Raw genomic sequence first — 18,597 nt, forward strand, 5'->3', positions numbered from 1 at the left:
GGCAGAAAGGTCTGTGCCCATTAGAGCACACTTTCCTTTAGAGCCTGGAATGGAACCAGGGTTTCCTGAGGTTCACAATTCCTCTGCTGTCAGCAAGTATCTGGGAAACCCACTGGCAGAGTGACCCATCCCTCTCTATCACTGGTCAACACAGAGAATTAAAACCTACGACTGCTATCAGTTACTCCCTTGGCTCAAGGGGCAGAAGTCTGTGCAATGGGAAAAAAATGTTCCAGTCGTCCTGCTGATGAACCATGTGCCACATAAAGGAATGAAGCCTTACACTCAAAAGTTAGGATATGGCAGAATTAAGGCTGCCTGTACAAATGTAGTTGACTCCCTTGTACAGTCTTTAATTACATGATCACATATTATTTTTTCCATAGGACTTCTATTTTTTCATTTAGTTCACAGATAGACCTGCTCTGGGGATGAATCAGGGTTGTGTAACGAAGGAAACTCTTGTGTGTTGCAACAGATGAAGCAGGGGTGCTAAAGTAGAAATGAGTGTTGTGAATGAGACAAGAGATTGCAGGAAGAAGAAAGAATGGTCTCATGGTTAAAACTGCAAAGAATCCTGTGGCACCTTATAGACTAACAGACGTTCACCCACGAAAGCTCATGCTCCAAAAACATCGGTCTATAAGGTGCCACAGGATTCTTTGCTGCTTTTACAGATCCAGACTAACACGGCTACCCCTCTGATACATGGTTAAAACTAACCTGGAGAACGGGATCAGGATGGATAAAAATCTGGGTTTTTTAAATTAAAACAATATTTGAATGTATGTAAATCAAAATTTTAAATGTAAACTAAATAGTTATTTAAATAAACCCATTCAAAATTTAATTTGAAATTGACAACCATTGTTAAGCCCTGAAAATAACATACTTTATTAAAATAATTTAAAGTCAAACCACTGAACAACTGGAAGACACTGGAAAAGCACCAGGATTTGTGGAAGTGTTAACCCAACTTTTGACAACAGTAGCCTCTTCTGAAGGTGTACTGCAACTAATATTTCTTCATTTCATTTTATTCAGTTCATTTAGTCAGTTAAATGACTATAGTTCATTCAAAGTTGAGAAACCAATTGGGATTTGAAAAAGTATGAAACCTTGTTTTCTCTACCAATTTGTGAATAAAAACTAGGTGTGAGAGGATAAGATCTATTAGTTCTAAAATCTTGAAGAATATAGTGACCAGAAATAATCAGTTGAATATACTAACTATAGGTAATATTTCCTTTATTAAATAAATCAGTTAGCAAAACATGTTCAAATAAACCTTTTGATACAATTTTTTCTCTTACATTTCCAGCATATTTGAGGTAATTTTATTTAATACAAAAATTAAATACTGTTTTTGTGCATTTTAATTTAATTTGAATTCCATCCACATGTAGCTTGATGCAAATAACAAGTAAGAAATTAATCAATCAGTAAATAAGAAATGCATCATTAATCATTTTCTAAAATAATAAAAAATAAGACTCTTAATAAATGTGAGTTAAACTATAAGATTGCCTAAATAAATGTGTATTGATATATTGTATTCTCACGGTTAGCAAAAAGAAGCACAATATTTAGTAGAAAGGCTATATGTAGTTGCAAGTCAGCATCTTTTAACAGTTACCAACCAGTGAGAATAAACCTTTCTTTAGGAAAATAAAAAAATACAAATGCTAAACTTGATTAAAATTGATTATTTAAATCAAGGTTTCCTGCTGGCTGATTTAAATCATGATTAAAATAAGTGATTTAAATCAATCCACCCTGAACTGGAGTCTATCTTTACTTGTGCCACAGAGTTCCTATCTGATTCTAGCTAAGTCACTAAACCCAAACTTTTCAGAGGTTTTCCCTAAATGTGTTTTTTATTTTCTGAGTACCCAACTTAAGACCTGGGTCTGATTTACCTAAGTGGTAATCACTCACAGCAACAAATGAAGTCAATAGAAGCTGTGCTTTTAACATATAAAGTGCTATATAATGCTTTTAACATATAAAGTGCTTTTAACATATAAAGTGCTCTGTAAAATCAACTGCTATGTGTCTCAAATTAGGGACCCAAAATTAGTGGAAATTTTTTATCTTAAGCGCTCTGTGTCTCAGTTCCCCATCTTTAAAATGGGGATAATAATGCTCCCTCATCTCAAGGGCAATTGTATTTTGAAAATAAATTCATTAATGTTTGTGAAGAACTTAGATATTATAGTGATTAGCATCATAGAATAGTCCATGAAGAGGCTAATAATTCTGTTTTCACAACATGGTTTGAGTAGTGTGCAATAAATAAGGCATGTGTTTAACAATGAGAAAACAAAATATTGAATAGTTGTTCATTAAGTGAGCACTGTCCATCCTTTACACTAAATGAGCAAGGGTCCTGTGGAAAAAATAGTATTTAATTAAAGAATTGGGTTGAACAGGAAGCCTTAATTCTGGCATTTACTAACTTTTGAGTGCTTGACTTTGCAATCATAATAATGGTCTTTTAACCTAGTTTTTTGTGTTTGTGATATATTGCACACTAATTTTTACACCCTCTTGAACTATCTGTGTAACTATATGTATGTATAAAGCAGGTATATATTTCTGTGTGAGAATGAATATATGCTTATTTATATACCAGTATAATTGTCTGCCTCTACACCTCTAGGTAGATATGTGTGTGTGTGTGTGTGTATACAGTATTTATACACACTCACATGGGGGCAGCCCTAGATTAGCTGCCAGCAACTGGCGCCCTAGGTGAACCATGCAGTCGGCACCCCCAGATCCCAAGGGCAGATCTAAGTTGAGGTTTTTGGTAAACTGGGAAACATTTTGCCCCTTTTTTCCTTTTAATATTTTTACACTTTTTTTGAAACAGAGGCTTAATTATTGGTTTGTCCGTCCGTCCGTCTGTCCAACCAATGTTTCTGAGATCAGATAAAAGAGAAACATGAAATTTTCAGAATAGATTTGTACATGACAGCTAGATGATATTTCAGTCCGATTTCAAATAAAAATGCATTAAACATGTTAATTATAATTTTTATTATTACAAATCCAAAATCATCCATTACACTATCCTGCTTTAATTGCCATTACTACCACATCCTATAAAGAAATAAATAAGAAAACTCTTCAATGAACTTTAACCTGTATTTACAAAACACTCTGAATAAAAAACACTCTGTGCTCTTAAAACATGCAGATTAGTAACATACACTCACTTACCTATTAAAACAGTTAGTTACAGCATTTACATGGAAACAAAATGACCTTTTTCGGCATTATAACCCAACACCGGTTGTTTGGAAAGTAATCCCCTTCCTCACCGTTACCTGCTTGGAGTGTGACATCATCACTTTCATAGTCTATTAAGCGTTAACACTGTTACTTTTTTTTTTATGGACCTTATTTATTACATGTGAACCAGTTATAACAAAGAAAAGTTCATAATTATACAGCCCAATAATCACGCTAAGGTTTAACGCTTAAAGATATTCACATTTTGGATTTATAATGCTGAAAAACATTAGTCTTTATTCTATGGCACCAAGAAACACAATTTTCCACATTATTTGCTCGATTCTTAACCATCTACCTGCGACGTGTGTTAAAATGACCATTTGACATGTATCAACTCGCGATATCTCCGCTCTACATGAATTTCCGGCTATGCGACCTTGATGTATATTTGAGTTAGGTGTCACTAACATCGCAGCTCTTGTTGCTGGCAGATGTGTTTCACTGTGGCTGAGTTACTGCTTATCAAAATTGCGGAGTGGGTCATCTTGACCCTACGTTGCAAATTGAAAAAAAATTCGCTATTTAGTTTTGCAGTAAATAAAAGATTTATGTATATAAATTCTCAGAAATGTAGAGAAATGAATTATAATTCATATTCCCTCCATACGTGCATGGGAATTGAAATAATGACATCTTATGTTATTTTATTTGTTTTTTTTTCATCTTTTTTATTTTAAATTTTTTAATTTGATTTTTTCCCTCTAATTTGGTGCCCGGGGTGAAAGTAACTTACAGGATTTACCGGTACTGCCGGAGTCCTGAAGGGGGCGTGGCCTCATCCAGAAGAGGCGTGGCCTCTCAAGATTTAAAGGCCCTGGGGAACAGGGCCGGCTCAGGCTTTTTTGCCGCCCCAAGCAAAAAAAAAAGGGGGGGGGGCGGAGCGGCAAAGCAGGAAGGGAAAAAAACAAAACAAAAAAGCCTGTGATGCGGCTGGAGCAGCAAAGTCGGGGGGGGGGGGGACCTGCAGTGCGGCCAGAGCGGCAAAGAAAACAAAACAAAAAAACTTGCGGCGTGGCTGGAGCGGCAAAGCAGGAGGGGAAAAAAACAACCAAACAAAAAAACCTGCGGTGCGGCCAGAGCAGTGGGGAGGAGGGACCTGCAGCGTGGCCGGAGCGCCAAAGCAGGGAAACAAACCAAACCAAAACAAAAACACCTGGGGCATGGCCAGAGCGGTAAAGCAGGGGGAAAAAAACAACAAAAAACAACCTGCCGGGCAGCCGGAGCCAGGGTGCAGGGGACTCCCTGTGCGACTGACGTGCAGCGGAGTACGCACCCAGTCTAGCGGGGAGGAAGGGGAGGGAGCGGGGTGTGGGATTGCATTATCCCTATGCTGCCTTGGTGGAAAGTTACGGCAGCGGACATCAAGGACAGTGGGGTGAGATAAAGTTGTTGTGAGAAAGTAGGGAACTGCCAGAGGGAGGCAGACGCCAGGTGGCCTAGCTGGGATCGGTTTCAAGGTGATAAACAAGTCCATAAATCAGATGAATTGCATGGGAAATGGGAAATCAGTAAGCAAAGGGCCATGCGTGTGAAAAGCGTGTGTATCGGACAAAGAACCAATCAGCAGCAATGTGATGTTGGTGTGTCTGACGTTTGCTAATATGGAGAAGCCTATATAATATGATGCATTGTAAATAATAAATGATTCTGCTTGCAATCATATTGGTTGTTGTGCTTTATCCCGGCCCGCATGAGATGCATGAGATGCAACAGCGGGGGAGAGAGAGAGCAGGAGGGCGGCCAGGGCTTCAGCGGGGCGCTTGTCCCACGGTCCCGACCACTGTGCTGCCTGCCGGGCGGGCTCTGCGCTGCTCCAGTCGGCGGAGAGGGAAGAACAGTGGCTGCCCTGCCAGTTTGCTGCAGGGCGCTCCCCTCCTCCGCACTGCCACCCCCTACAGGGCGGCCGGAGCGGCAAACCAAATAAAAAAAAAACTGGCCGTGCTGCCCTGGGTTTGGGCGCAATGCCGCCCCATAGAATATGCCGCCCCAAGCACCAGGTTGCTCAGCTGGGGCCTGGAGCCGGCCCTGCTGGGGAATCAGCTGTGGCTGGGAGACTCAGGGCCTTTAAATCAACCAGGGGCTCCCAGCTGCAGAGGTGGCTGGGAGCCCCCCCCCCCGCCCCCGGCTCAGGGGCAAATTAAAGGGCCCAGGGCTCTGGCTGCCGGGGGAACCCCAAGATTTGCAGGGCTGCGGCAGGGATTTAAAGGGCCCAGAGCTCCTGCCGCTGAGGGAAGCCTGGAGCCATTTAAATCCTGGCCCCAACCCAGCAGCCAGAGCCGTGGCCGGGATTCAAAGGGCTCTGGGCTGCCCGCAGCGGTGGGGAGCGCTGAGCCCTTTCAATCCCTGCCCCAGCCCAGCCGCCGTAGCCATAGCCGGGATTTAAAGGGCTCTGGGCTGCCCGCAGCGGTGGGGAGCGCTGAGCCCTTTCAATCCCCGCCATGGAAGTCGATGCGGTCCAGCACGGCGTACTGGCTCTTTTGCTGGTACGCCGTACCGGACCGAACCGGCTTACTTTCACCTCTGACTGTATGTATGTGTATGTGTATGAATGTGTCACAAACAATGCAGCTGCAGCCTGCCACCGACCAGCAGCGACCCCAGCAACCGGCCCCTGTGGGCTTCTGCCTGCAGAGAGCCAGCAGGTGCCACTGGGCTGGGTCTGCCAAGAAGTAAGTAACCAAGGCAAAAACCACAGCCAGCCAGCCAGGGAGGGAGCGGGACGGGGCGGGGGGGCGGGGGAGAGTCAGGGGTGAATGAAGGACAACTGGAATAGCCTTCATGAAATATGCAAGATATTTAGAGAAAGTTTTGTCAATTTCAGCCTCTGCACGCTGCAGGCAGGACAAAACAAAAAGACATCTGAGATTGCACCCGATGTCTTAAGGACATTTCAGGTGTTTAAATCAATATATAAAGAGGGTGGATTGGAATGAAAACTACTATTTCTTTCAAAGGAGGCACAATAATTTCCCTGAATATTCAGTTTTCCCCTCCAATCCCTTTGTGGTTTTGTCTATGGGGGCTATTTGCTTTCCCTGTGAATCTTTAGTTGCTTTAGCAAAATTGCTTTGCCCAAAATGAACCCTAATAATCATGACACATCTTTCCTCTATGTTTTTTGTGTTGTTTTTTTTTAAACAGTAACATTTCAAAGAGGATCTGCAAGCAGTTTGGCCATCACAACCATGATCCTCTGCTGGGGAGGGAATGGGATAGATTTGAACTTGGAAATGTTTCCTGATTTTGATTGTGTTTAGGAGATCCCCTCATACCAGGGGCAGAAAAGAACTGCCCCTTCCATGTCACACACACCCAACAACAACTGGGAGAGAAATTAACCAGGATGCCAGAAGCGGCTCATAACTCTGGGCACTGAACTGCACAGGTAGGGTGACCAGACGTCCCGATTTTATCGGGACTGTCCCGATATTTGCTTGTTTGTCCCGCGTCCCGACCAATGTTAGGTCGGGACACTGGACAAACAAGCAAAGGCTCCGGAGCCTGGAAGGGCTCGCGCCCTTCCCCGCCCCGACTCTGCCTCCTCCTTCCCCAATTGGCTCCCTCCCCAAATCCCCGCCCCCATCCCCGCCCCATTGGCTCCCTCCCCAAATCCCCGCTTCTTGCCAAGCACGCCATGCCCAGGAGACGCAGGGGAACGTGGGGGCGGGGTGAGTGTGAGTCCGGCCTGGCCCCAAGCAGGCAGGATTCGGGCGCGGTGCCTGGATGGAGAGTAGGGGGTGGCCTGCGGGGCCAGTCGGTGGCTGTTCTCCCCACTTGGGCAGCGGGACATGGGAGCAACCGCTGCTGCAGCTCCCACTGCCGCGGGGGGAGGAAGCGGCCAAGCACGTGGTGCCCGGGCCTGAACCCGGGCCTGCTGCGGGGACCCAGCAGCACGCACACTGTGCCCCGCCACTGGCCAGTCGCGTCTGGGCTGGCTGCCCAGCTGGTGCAATCCCGCGGCGGAGGCATCGGCAGCCCAGCCCCGTTCGTTCCCCTGTGGGACCCGAGCAGGATGGGGGGGCTGGGGCCTGCTGCCCCCACTCCAGGGCCGCCCGTGGGATTGCACCAGCTGGGCAGCCAGCCGAGACGCAACTGGCCAGGGGCTGGGCGCGCGGTGTGCGTGCTGGGTCCCCGCAGCAGGCCCGGGCTTGGGGGGTTCATGGGCACCAGAGCCGCAGCCGCTAAGTTTGGCCAGCGGCCGCTTCCTCCCCCCGCGGATGTGGGAGCTGCAGCAGCGGCTGCTCTCAAGTCCCGCTGCCCAGGTGGGGAAAACAGCCGCCGCCGCCTGGCCCCGCAGGCCACTCCCTACTCTCCCTACAGGTACCATGCCCAAGTCCTGCCTGCTTGGGGTCAGCCCGGACTCACACTCACCCCGGCCCTGAGCTCCCCTGAGTCTCCCGGGCCTCCCTCCAGCGCTTGCGGAGGGAGAAGGAATTGGGGGTGGGGAATTTTTTTTTTTTGCTCTGCCGCCATTTTTTCCCCCATTGCCCCCCACCCCCCGCGTCCCGATATTTGACCTGGGTGATCTGGTCACCCTATGCACAGGGAACAACTGAGTTTAAACTGTTCTTTTGCAGGCAGCAGCAGCAGGCATCTCAGCCAGTGTCCCTACTGCAAGCTAGAGCCTAGAGGAGAACCCCTGCTGAGGGGAGATAGGGGGGAGAAATGCAGAGCCTCGTCTGCAGCCTGGCTGGAGGAGAGGGAGGGAGGAACCGGGAAACCAATGTGACAGTGAGTTTTCCCCTTCCACCTGCTTTTATTAGCTCTGGATTTAAGCTGTGCAGCCAAACGCTTGTATTTGTTGTGTATATTAGTATTGGAGAGATCCCCTCCCGAAAAGGACTGCCGCTGCCATGGTCAAACACACCCTCCCCTCGACCCCCTCCCCCCAGCTACTGTGAGTGAAATTAACAAGGATGCCAGAAACCTAGCCCTGGGGCTGAACCATCAGGGAACAGCTGAGTTTAAACTATTCTTATGCAGGGAGCAGGCTTCTCTTTCCCTCCCTCAGTCAGTCTCCTTTTCTTACCGGTCCTCTGTACCGGCCCGTTCCAGCTTACTTTTACCTCTGTTGGTGCCCCATTTAACGTGGCACCCTAGGCGACTGCCTAGTTCGCCTATATGGACAGGCCGCCCCTGCACTCACACATTCAGTGTTGCCTGCAGTATAACTGCAGGGGGAGGTTTACCATCCTTATGCTTCTTGGGTCTAAAAAAGCCACAGCACTGAATGTCAGAGCCCAGGTCAATTGACTTGGGCTTGTGAGGCTCAGACTTTGGGGCTAAAAATAGCAACGTAGCTGCTCAGAGACCCACCTCTCTGCCTGGGTCCTAAAGTCTGGGCTCCCGTTGGAGCTGAAGGGCTACATTGCAATTTTATAGTTCTGCAGCTGAAATCCCAGGAGCCTGAGTCAGCCCTGGGGGTTTCATTGCCGTAAGATGCACTGTAAACCTGGGTTTGTGGGATCCAGGCATTGCCAAGCAGGGTGACCAGCAGGGGCGGCTCTATGAATTCCGCCGCCCCAAGTAGGGCGGCGCGCTGTGCCGCTCGCGCTGCCGGGCGCCGGTCCCGCGCCTCCACGGGACCTCCCGCAGACGTGCCGACTTGCCTGCCGGCCTCCCGTTAAAATGCCGCCCCACGCGCACGCTTGGCGCGTTTGGGTCTGGAGCCGGCCCTGGTGACCAGATGTCCCAATTTTATAGGGACAGTCCCTATATTTGGGGCTTTTTCTTATATAGGCTCCTATTACCCCCCACCCCCATCCTGATTTTTCACACTTGCTGTCTGGTCACCCTATTGCCACGCCTGTGCTTGAGCACCCATTCTTCACTGGGTTTCCAGGTGCTGGCTCACAGCCACGCCTGACTCAGGTCCAGCCTGCAAATTGACAGAGCTTAGACCCCAGTCACTGCAGGACTCCGGCACTGACCCGTCCAGCAGGAGCCTTAGACCCCGGGCCTGAGTGTGGCCACACGCGGGGCGCTCAGGCTCGAACCCGAGTCCCCGCCGGGGCTGAGCGCGCCCTGTGGCCAGACCCATGAAAGCCTGAGGCAAACAGGCGCTTTGCCGTTGACAGGGGCGGGCTGGCCCCCAGCGCCTCGCGCGGGCTGTGGCGGGGAGGCGGCGGCGGCCCCCAGTGCGGCTGGCGGGCATGCGCGGGCGCCCCACTAACATGGCGGCGGCGGTGGCGGCGGCGTGAATCCCGGCGGCGGGGGCTGCGCGCTGCTTGACAGACCCACGAGCCGCCGGCGGCGCGCGAGGAAGCGGGCGGCTCTCCCCGCCCCCAGCCCGGTGAGTGGCGGCGGCTTCGCGGTGCCCTGGGCTGCGGGGAGGAAGCGAGAACCCGCCCCAGGACCGGCCGGGGCAGGGGGTGGAGAAGCGGGGCAGCTGCCCCCTTGTTCCCCCGGCTCATGGGGGGGGGGGGCGCGTGGGGCTGCGCCGCCCGCAGAGGCCCCCGCTGGAGAGGTGGGTCTGGCTGGGTCTTTTCTCTCCTCCTCAGGCTCCAAAGCCGCCTCCCGGCCTCTCCCCCCGTCGCTGCCCCCTGCCACCCCGGGCTCGGCGGCGCCTCTCGGGGCAGGTATTGGCGCTGGCCCGGCTGCGCCCGCATGTGGAGGGGCGGCCGGACTGGGTGCGGTGCGGGGTGTGTGTCCCCGGTGTGTTGGCGGGGAGCAGCAGATGCGGCAGCAGCAAAGCCCTTGCCCGGGCTGGGGCCTCTTGCTCAGGGCACCGGTGCGCACCCCCAGTCCTCGGACAGGAAACGGGCGGCAGCAGGGGGGTGTCTGGAAACCGTCCCGCAGAGCTGGGGCAGAGCTAGAGGGGAGCCGGGGAATCTTCCCGCCCCCTGCACCCTGGACCGGGCTCCTGCAGCCCCCGAGGGTTTGGGCGAAGCGGGAGCAGCGCTGGCCAGCCCGAGCCCAGGTGCTCGGGGAGTAAAAGCTGCAGCGCCGGCTGGTGAGGGACTGAAGTCCCGCGGGTGCGGCGGGGCCATCCCGGCCTCTTCCCTCCCAACCCACGTCCAGGGGCGTCGGGGGTAAAAGAGCGGCCGCGAGGCGGGGGATGCTCTGCCTCCCCCCGGTTCAGTGAGCGGCCGCCCGCCCGCCAGTTCCTGGCGTCCCGGGGCTGGAGCTCTCGGTCCCGCCTCGCCCCGCTCTTGGGGCGCCAGCAGTGAAGCGCAGCAGCGATGGCTACGCTGCATCCTTGGCGCTGCTCATCGCGCTCAGCCTCGGCAGGGGCAGAGCGGGAGGGTGCCCGAGCTGGTGCCCCGTTACCCGTGCAGCTACCTGTCCCTGACCCGGGGGTCAGACGCTGAGAAATGCCCGGTGTGTCCCCTCCCCGAGCCTAGCTGCTGCCTCGCCACCGTGCGCACGGCCCCGTTGGTTGCGGGGGGCCCAGGATCGCCTCGGTGCGGATGTGAGCGTTTGACAGGGGCTGTGACTGGACACACCTCCCTTTGCTGGAGCAGCCCGCCGGGTATATCCTCCTCCTGCCCAGCAGCGGCGGCGCCTAAATGCACTCGCGGGGACCGCTGCTGCTCTCAGGAGCTTCACCCGAGCGGTTGGGATCGGGCACATTGGAGGAGCGGGTTCAACAGATCTGCACTTGCATCACCTCCTTAGTGAATGTGTACCCTCGTCAGTCATGCAGACCTCCAGCTAAAGTCAACGGGAGTTTTGCCCCAGGAAGGGCTTGGCCTGAAATGGGGCGGTGGGAGGAGAGAGGGATGCTCGGAGTGGGCTCCTGCCCTAGCGCAGCCTTAACCTGGCTGGCGGGTTCCTTCTCCAACCGGAGAGAAGTGCAGGGCAGCAGGAATAAGGTTTCCTTGTTGCTCACTGTGTGTGTGGTTAGCAAGAGACTAGTCAATGCCTCTCTGTTCAAGAAAAACCCATGATGGTCCTGAGCAGTAGATAACTGTGTTTTATGTTTTTCCCTTCTGAATTTGTATGAAAGTATGTTTACTTTTCAAATATCACCACTTAGAGACAGTGAAAACCTGTCTAATTTTGCATGAAGTGAAGTGAAGTACTCTAATAATTTTTAAACTTTGTGTTTCTTGAAACTGTGTTCATCTGAAAATGTAAAAACGATAGCAAAAATGCACAAAAAACAAAGAATAAACCCTCCAACCAACCAATCAAAAACACCTTTACCAATGTGTTTGTTGCTTTTCAAAAATGGGTCATGTTGTGATCATTTACTCAATAGATCACTGTTCAGATTGGCAGAATGCAGAGTATAAAGCTTTAGGGGTTGGGGAACACTCATACTACACTTGGAAAATATGGCATGTTAAAACATGCATAAAGTTAAGCTTAAAATTAATTTATACCATACATACAAGTGATTGCAGAGTGAGTTAGTATGGATTTATTGTATAAGGGATTGTTTTTCAGCTATACATTTCTTAACTTTCTTTGGGGTATATATATGCTTTTTGACAATGAAATATTCATTTGCAAATTTCATTAAAAAATCTTTATCTGTCAGCCCCTGTCTGTAGCCACTGGGGCAAATTGCAGAACAGATTGCAGTGGCGTAGTAATTAAGTGGAACCTTATTTTATTAAAGCTATATTTCATGCTCAGTTAAACTTTAGGAATAAAAAAGCACTTTCATTTGTTTTTCTTTCCGAAATAGTTACTTATTGTAATTTAAAATATGTTAATGCCTTTCTTCTTCCCACAGTCATTTAATTCTCCTCTTTCCGATTAATCAGCTATAAAGGACTGCAAAAATAATTAAACAGCTTTATAACCTAGGAATTATAACAAATAGGAGGAGGAATATTTTGCCCGGATATGTAAATATTTTGGTGAGGTATTTCATCTTAAAAATGATTTTAACCTCATTGTTAACTCTTGGTAATCCTAAAACTAATCTAACAAATCTGATGATTAAGTGACGAAAACCCTTATATTTTATATCTTGATAATGGCTTTTCAAAACACACCTGAAATGCCAACATTTCTTCAATAAAAACTTTAAGTACAATCTTAACTGAATATGGGATCTTTAATATTTTTTTTACTTATCAAATATTTCAGTTTTAAATTAATGTAGAGCTTCTCAAAGGCTTATAGCATAGATCACATTTTAGTAGATTGTCTCACGGACAACAACCCTACCATTTGTAATCACTTAAAGTCACTGTGGTAACTGGTGCAATTGATTACGTGGGAAAAGTAATGTTAGGAAAACTTTAATGTATTTCTAGATGTTTTTAAAGCAGTTTAACAGCAGGAAATAAGTAGGGGAGCCAGCACCATGTGGGAAACCAGTACACTCTGGTCCACCAGCAAGTGCCCCACAGACTACCAGTAGTCTAGTAACCACTGAGTTACTTCTGCATTAGCAGTGCATTCTGAAAATTTATTTGTACAATCAAACTATGTATTAACAAGAAGAGCTAATTTTGTGAGTAGTGCTTAATATTTACTATACTGCCAGGATGATATTACTTGAGTTAGTGTAAAGAAAAAAAATGAGAGTAGAACAATTTTCTGAACTTTTTATTTTTAGCATCTGATTTAATGAAAGCTTTGCAATAATGCAGACATGCTGCAGTGGAGAAGAGTGTGATGTAACACCAAAGTTTATCCCTCTAGTTTAAAAATAATTTCAATATTTATAAAGGCCCTTTTAATAACGTTTCAGGTGCACTGTTTGAATATGAAAGTCAGTGATCTGACTCTTTAAAACAAAATACTTGACATTAATATTTCACTGTAAGGATTAGCTGACAGTGCTAGTACTCTTGTTACCCGCACACTGTAGGGCATTCACCTTTACCCTTCCGTGAGCTCAAGGCGTAACCCGGTAAATTTAGGCACCCCCACACTTTCCTAACCAGTGAAAGATCCTTACACGGTAATATCCTTTACCTCTATTTATTAACAATTACCAAAACCTTACACTCTTGCTGTCTAGTTGCTATAAATAATACCGGCTGTCTAGCAAATTTGTTTTGCTATATACATATGTACTGTAGTGCATTTAAGAATAAATACTATGCGAAAACATTTGCTCCTTTTCTAGCATACACTATAATTGGTGCAAAAATATATTGCAGCAGCAAGAAGAAACTGAATAGATATCCAAAGCTCAGCTACAGCTTTGATGTCTGGAGTATTCTTCTATCTTAAAATCTGGTTATATGGTAAATTATTACTACACTTAGGAAAGTTGAGTGAAAGAGCAGCATCAGACTTCTCAAATATATTTTAACTTTTCTCATTACTACTTTAAGCAGGCAGGTGTCCTTTCCTGCTGCTGACTCGCTCACTGGATCCATGTGGAATGTCCTGAGCAAAATAAATAGCAAACTACTCCACGTTGCTGCTTAATCTCAAAGGAATTGTTGATAGGTGGTGTTTCCAATACAAGACCAAGAACATTCAGGCAACTACCTGAAGTTAAATGGTGCTGAGAATTTATTTATCCCAAGCCTATTCTTTTGTTTCAAGAGATGGTGACCCAGGCTTCCTTATGAATGGAGGATGTGAAAGGTGCTAGATAAAATTCATAGAGTCCCTGCTCCCTGCTCTTTGCATGTGGGTCCCCAGATCCTATTAAGCACATTCCATGTTTTTTTCTTCTGAATTGGGTTGTGGACCACCACTTCAACAAGCGAGAGAGAGTCCTGTGGCACCTTTGCTTTTTACAGATCCAGACTAACCTGGCTACCCCTCTGATACTTCACTTCAACGAGTGAGCTGGAAGTGGGGGAACCATTTCTAATTACAGTACTATTTATTCTGTGTGCGCCCAGGAATTTCAAAATCTGTTTTATTTATTCAGATTTAGAAAAATATCTATTGGCACACAATGTATGTCCTGGCTGTCTACCCCAGAAATAAAAACATGCAATGTCATCATATAAAGGACTGTGCTGTTAGGCTTCAGTGAGACTTAAACACCAAGAAAATGGGTCAAGAGACTTTTGAGGTCTGGGATTTTCCAGCTCAAATAAAGGACCAAGTGAACTTTAAAACTTAGAAAGTGAGTATAGTTATCTGTTAGTCTTGATAGGACAGTATGTAAATAGGGAGGACATGCATCCTCTCTTAATAAAGAAAATACAAAAGAGTGTCCCAGAAAATTTACTCCCTAAAGTTGAGGATGGTCTTGTTTTTTTAACACCTGATTTGATTTTTTTTTAACTTTAGACTTTGGTTTCATCACCTTTCCGATGATTTTATAGTTGGACTTGTGTTTAGTATAACAGGAAATGCCAGTATCTTAGTTAAAATTCCAAGATGTTTTGGTAATAGTTACTTAAAATGGAGCTTGGTAAGTTTTTAAAAATAGAAATTGTCTGGCTAAAATTTGCCATATTATGATGGTCTCTTCATGTAATGGTCGAAAGACATACAATATTTGTTGTGTGTTAGGGGAGTGGCTCTCAACCAGGAGTGCACGTACCCCTGGGGGTACGCAGAGGTCTTCCAGGGGGTACATTAACTCATCTAGATATTTGCCTAGTTTTAAAACAGGCTACAGAAAGCAGTAGCAAAGTGAGTACAAACTAAAATTTCATACAGATAGTGACTTGCTTATACTTATTTATGCTATACACTGAAAAATAAGTACAATATTTATATTCCATTTGATTTACTTTAGAATTATATGGTAAAATGAGACAGTAAGCAATTTTTCAATAATAGTGTGCTGTAACACTTTTTTGTATTTTTGTGTCTGATTTTATAAGCAAATAGTCATTAAGTGAGGCGAAACTTGGGAGTATGCAAGACAAATCAGACTCCTGAAAGGGGTACAGTAGTCTGGAAAGGTTGAGTACCACTGTGCTGGGTGATAGAGTTTATTTCTTTACTGAGTGGCCATGTCTGGTCGTGGCAAGGCATAGTTCAGTTAAATCATATTGCACGTATATTTTGATGTGTAGTTGAGGGACACTTCCTTTATTTCTGACACACTCTATAAAAAGTATAATGATTAAAGTTAAAAATGAACTTTTAGTTTCTTCTTCAGGTATGTGTCTGTATGAATCCCACTGTAGGTGCATATGTGCCTCATGCGTGAGATCAGGTTTTTTTGAACAGCATTGTCTGGGAGTGCACATGCACCCTGTGTCTCCTTAGGCTCCCGAGTGTGGGCATAACGGGTAGAGTGGGTGAAATTTATTTCTCCCCTTGTAGTTCCCTCTTATCAACCATGATAATGAGACAAAACCTGGCAAATGTCTGACCCACTGTTTTCTCTGATCTTCAAAGGCCTATTCTCAACTAGTTTGGTGGGGGGAAAAAAAACTCTCTCTTCACCCTCATTGGTACCAGGGTGGCACCAGTCACTGGAACTGAGACATTACCACATAGCACTGCCATGTGTAGAGAGTTACTCTTCATTGCTATTGCCAGACTTTGCCTTCTTCCTGGTATCAAGCAGGGATGTCTCTCCTCTATCTTCTGAGAGTGACCCTAGAGGCAGTACTGGAGATCACTCATGCAGGGCACCACTGCAAAGGAGGTGCAAGTGGCATTGGTTTAACCAGTCACAAATGGGCCAGTGTCAATATAAGAGGCTGTCCTGGCTCTACTGTGGACCATCATTTCAAGCATCCACAGCAGATTTTCCCCCTCCTGTGAAGAGGAGATCAGGCTCCCAGGCAGCATCACTGCCCAGATGGTCAATACCACAGTCTATCATTAGTACCCAAGAACTGGGAGCAATACATAAACAGCAGCATTCCAGTCTCCAGCTAAGGAGTAGTCATCATTGAGGCAGTCCCACCAGCCCATGCCCTGGTGGCTGACTACTTTAAAACCTTTAAGGATCTCTTATCTTGTATCACAGAGACATTAGATACCACAACAAATTACAAGAATTCACCAGCTCTTTGATGCCTTGACTACTTAAGCCCCAGCCGGGATTGCTCTCCCCATTAATGAGGGCATATTGGAGACAGCAACAGGCTCTGGCAAACCCCAGCCACGATTCAGCCCACATCTAAACAAGTGGCTGAGTGCTGCTAGGTGCCTTGGAAAAACTTTGAAAACTTCTATTCTCACTGAAATCCAGGAGCATTAGTAGAGGCAGCAGTGTAGGAAAAGTTGAAATCTATGAAAGGCATGTGGACAAGGACCTCCAAAAGCTAGACCTGTCCAGGCATTACTTGTCTTGCCTACTTGTCTGCAACTCTGGGTGGCAGCTGCCGGGCATTGTTCACCAAATATAATGTACTGACATGGGAAAGGGAGATCCCTTCTTGACGAAAGTACCACAGGACACTAGGGAAGAACTTAGAGGTCATCAACAAAAGCCAGAAGAGGTCTCCAGGATGCTATGGATTCCTCAGACACAGCCACAGGGTTGATAGTTATGGCCGTGACTTTCTGACTGTTGGCATCTGGAGTACCAAGAGAAGTCCAAGATGCCATCCAGGACCTCCTATTTCAGGGGATGGAGTTGTTCAATACAGAATGGATAAAGGACCACTCTGAGGTTGCTGGGGATGTATACACCAACCCATACAGGAAGCCCAACAGACACAACTGTGTTGTCCTTATTTTTGGGGCAGATAGAGTACCCACTGCAGAAACGATTGTGCTACTTGTCTGGTGGGCACCTTCTCAGCAGATTTGATGGGAATGTTAGCAACCATATTAGAGCCTATCAGGACTTAGCAGCCATCTCCAGGAGCTGCCTTGTCTCATTCCATTGGGCGTGGACCAACATCACTTCAGACAAATAGGTGTAGAATATAGTTGCCCCTGGCTATCTCATTCACTTCCATGCTCTCCACTCTACTCATCCCTTTCCTTGTTGCTCTTCAGGGATGCATCTCCTGAGAGGGGGAAAAAAAGTGGCCATATTGCTTCTGCTAGGAATCATGGAAGGGTTCTTAAGTAGTACAGGAGAAGAGGCTTCTACTTTCAGTATTTCCTTCCTGAAGAAGAAAGGGGAATTTGTCCTATCCTAGACCTGAGCAGATGGAACAAATTGTATGTATAGTCTCAGATTCCAGAATATAATGCTTGCCTCCAGCACCCCATGTGTGCAGGCTCTACTGGTTCATGGCTCTTAACCTGCAAGGTGAGTTCTTCCATGTAGCCATTCAACTGGCACACAGGAAGCAGTTGAGATTCACACTGGGACCAGATCATTATCAACATAAAGTACTTTGAGATGTTATAGTAGTCAGTGTAGATCCCAGGACCCATCCTTCATCCCTGAATTTTGGAGTCCATGTCCTTTGAACTGCTAGGGCAGGGGTCGGCAACCGGTGGCTCCCGGCTCGCCAGGGTAAGCACCCTGGCGGGCCGGCCCGGTTTATCTGCCGCGTCGGCAAGTTCGGCCGATCGCGGCTCCCACTGGCCGCGGTTTGCGGTCCCAGGCCAATGCGGGAGGCAGGAAGCCGCGGCCAGAACATCCCTCGGCTCGCGCCGCTTCCTGCCTCCCGCATTGGCCTGGGACCGCGAACCGCGGCCAGTGGGAGCCGCGATCGGCCGAACTTGCCGACGCGGCAGATAAACCGGGCCGGCCCGCCAGGGTGCTTACCCTGGCGAGCCGGGAGCCACCGGTTGCCGACCCCTGTGCTAGGGTATTGATGGAGGATAGCAGCTGAGGAGGAGGCACAAGGCACAAGAGTGGCCTCACAGGAGCAGACACCACTATTTAAAAAAAAAAAAAAAGTTGCATGTGCATGAGATACGTGCCCACCTACAGTGGGATCCACACTGACTACACCGGTGGCTCTCAACCTTTCCAGATGCATAGACTCATAGACTTTAAGGTCAGAAGAGACCATTATGATCATCTAGTCTGACCTCCTGCACAATGCAGGCCACAGAACAACTGTACCCCTTTCAGGAGTCTGATTTGTGTTGCATACCCCCAAGTTTCACCTCACTTAAAAACTACTTGCTTACAAAATCAGACATAAAAATACGAAAGTGTCACAGCACACTGTTTCTGAAAAAATTGATTACTTTCTTATTTTTACCATAAATTATAAAATAAATTGGAATATAAATATTACATTTGTGTATAGTATATAGAGCAGTATAAACAAATCATTGTCTGTATGAAATATTAGTTTGTACTGACTTTTCTAGTGCTTTTTATGTACTTGTTGTAAAATTAGGCAAATATCTAGATGAGTTGACGTACCCCTCTGGAAGACCTCTGCGTACCCTCATTGGTATGTGTACCCCTGGTTGAGGACCACTGGACTACACCATCTTGAAAAACCACCCCCCTCCTCCCTCACCACACACATGCAGTCTCTTGTTTGTTCTCTCCTTAGGTCACGTCTAAAATTCTAGATTGTAGGCTCCTCAGGG

General features: G+C 47.2%; 1 protein-coding gene across 1 annotated transcript in view; it reads left to right on the top strand.

The window, feature by feature from the left end:
• The first annotated feature begins 9,475 nt into the window (after window positions 1-9,475).
• The window catches only part of SCML2 (Scm polycomb group protein like 2), a 162,544-nt gene continuing 153,422 nt past the window's right edge, over window positions 9,476-18,597 (top strand). Inside the window, exon 1 of the mRNA XM_045018069.1 lies at window positions 9,476-9,592. The gene's annotated coding sequence lies outside the window, so the exon portion shown is untranslated. The remainder of the gene's footprint in view (window positions 9,593-18,597) is intronic.

The sequence above is a fragment of the Mauremys mutica genome, chromosome 1 (assembly GCF_020497125.1).
Source record: "Mauremys mutica isolate MM-2020 ecotype Southern chromosome 1, ASM2049712v1, whole genome shotgun sequence".
Classification (NCBI taxonomy): Eukaryota; Metazoa; Chordata; order Testudines; family Geoemydidae; genus Mauremys; species Mauremys mutica.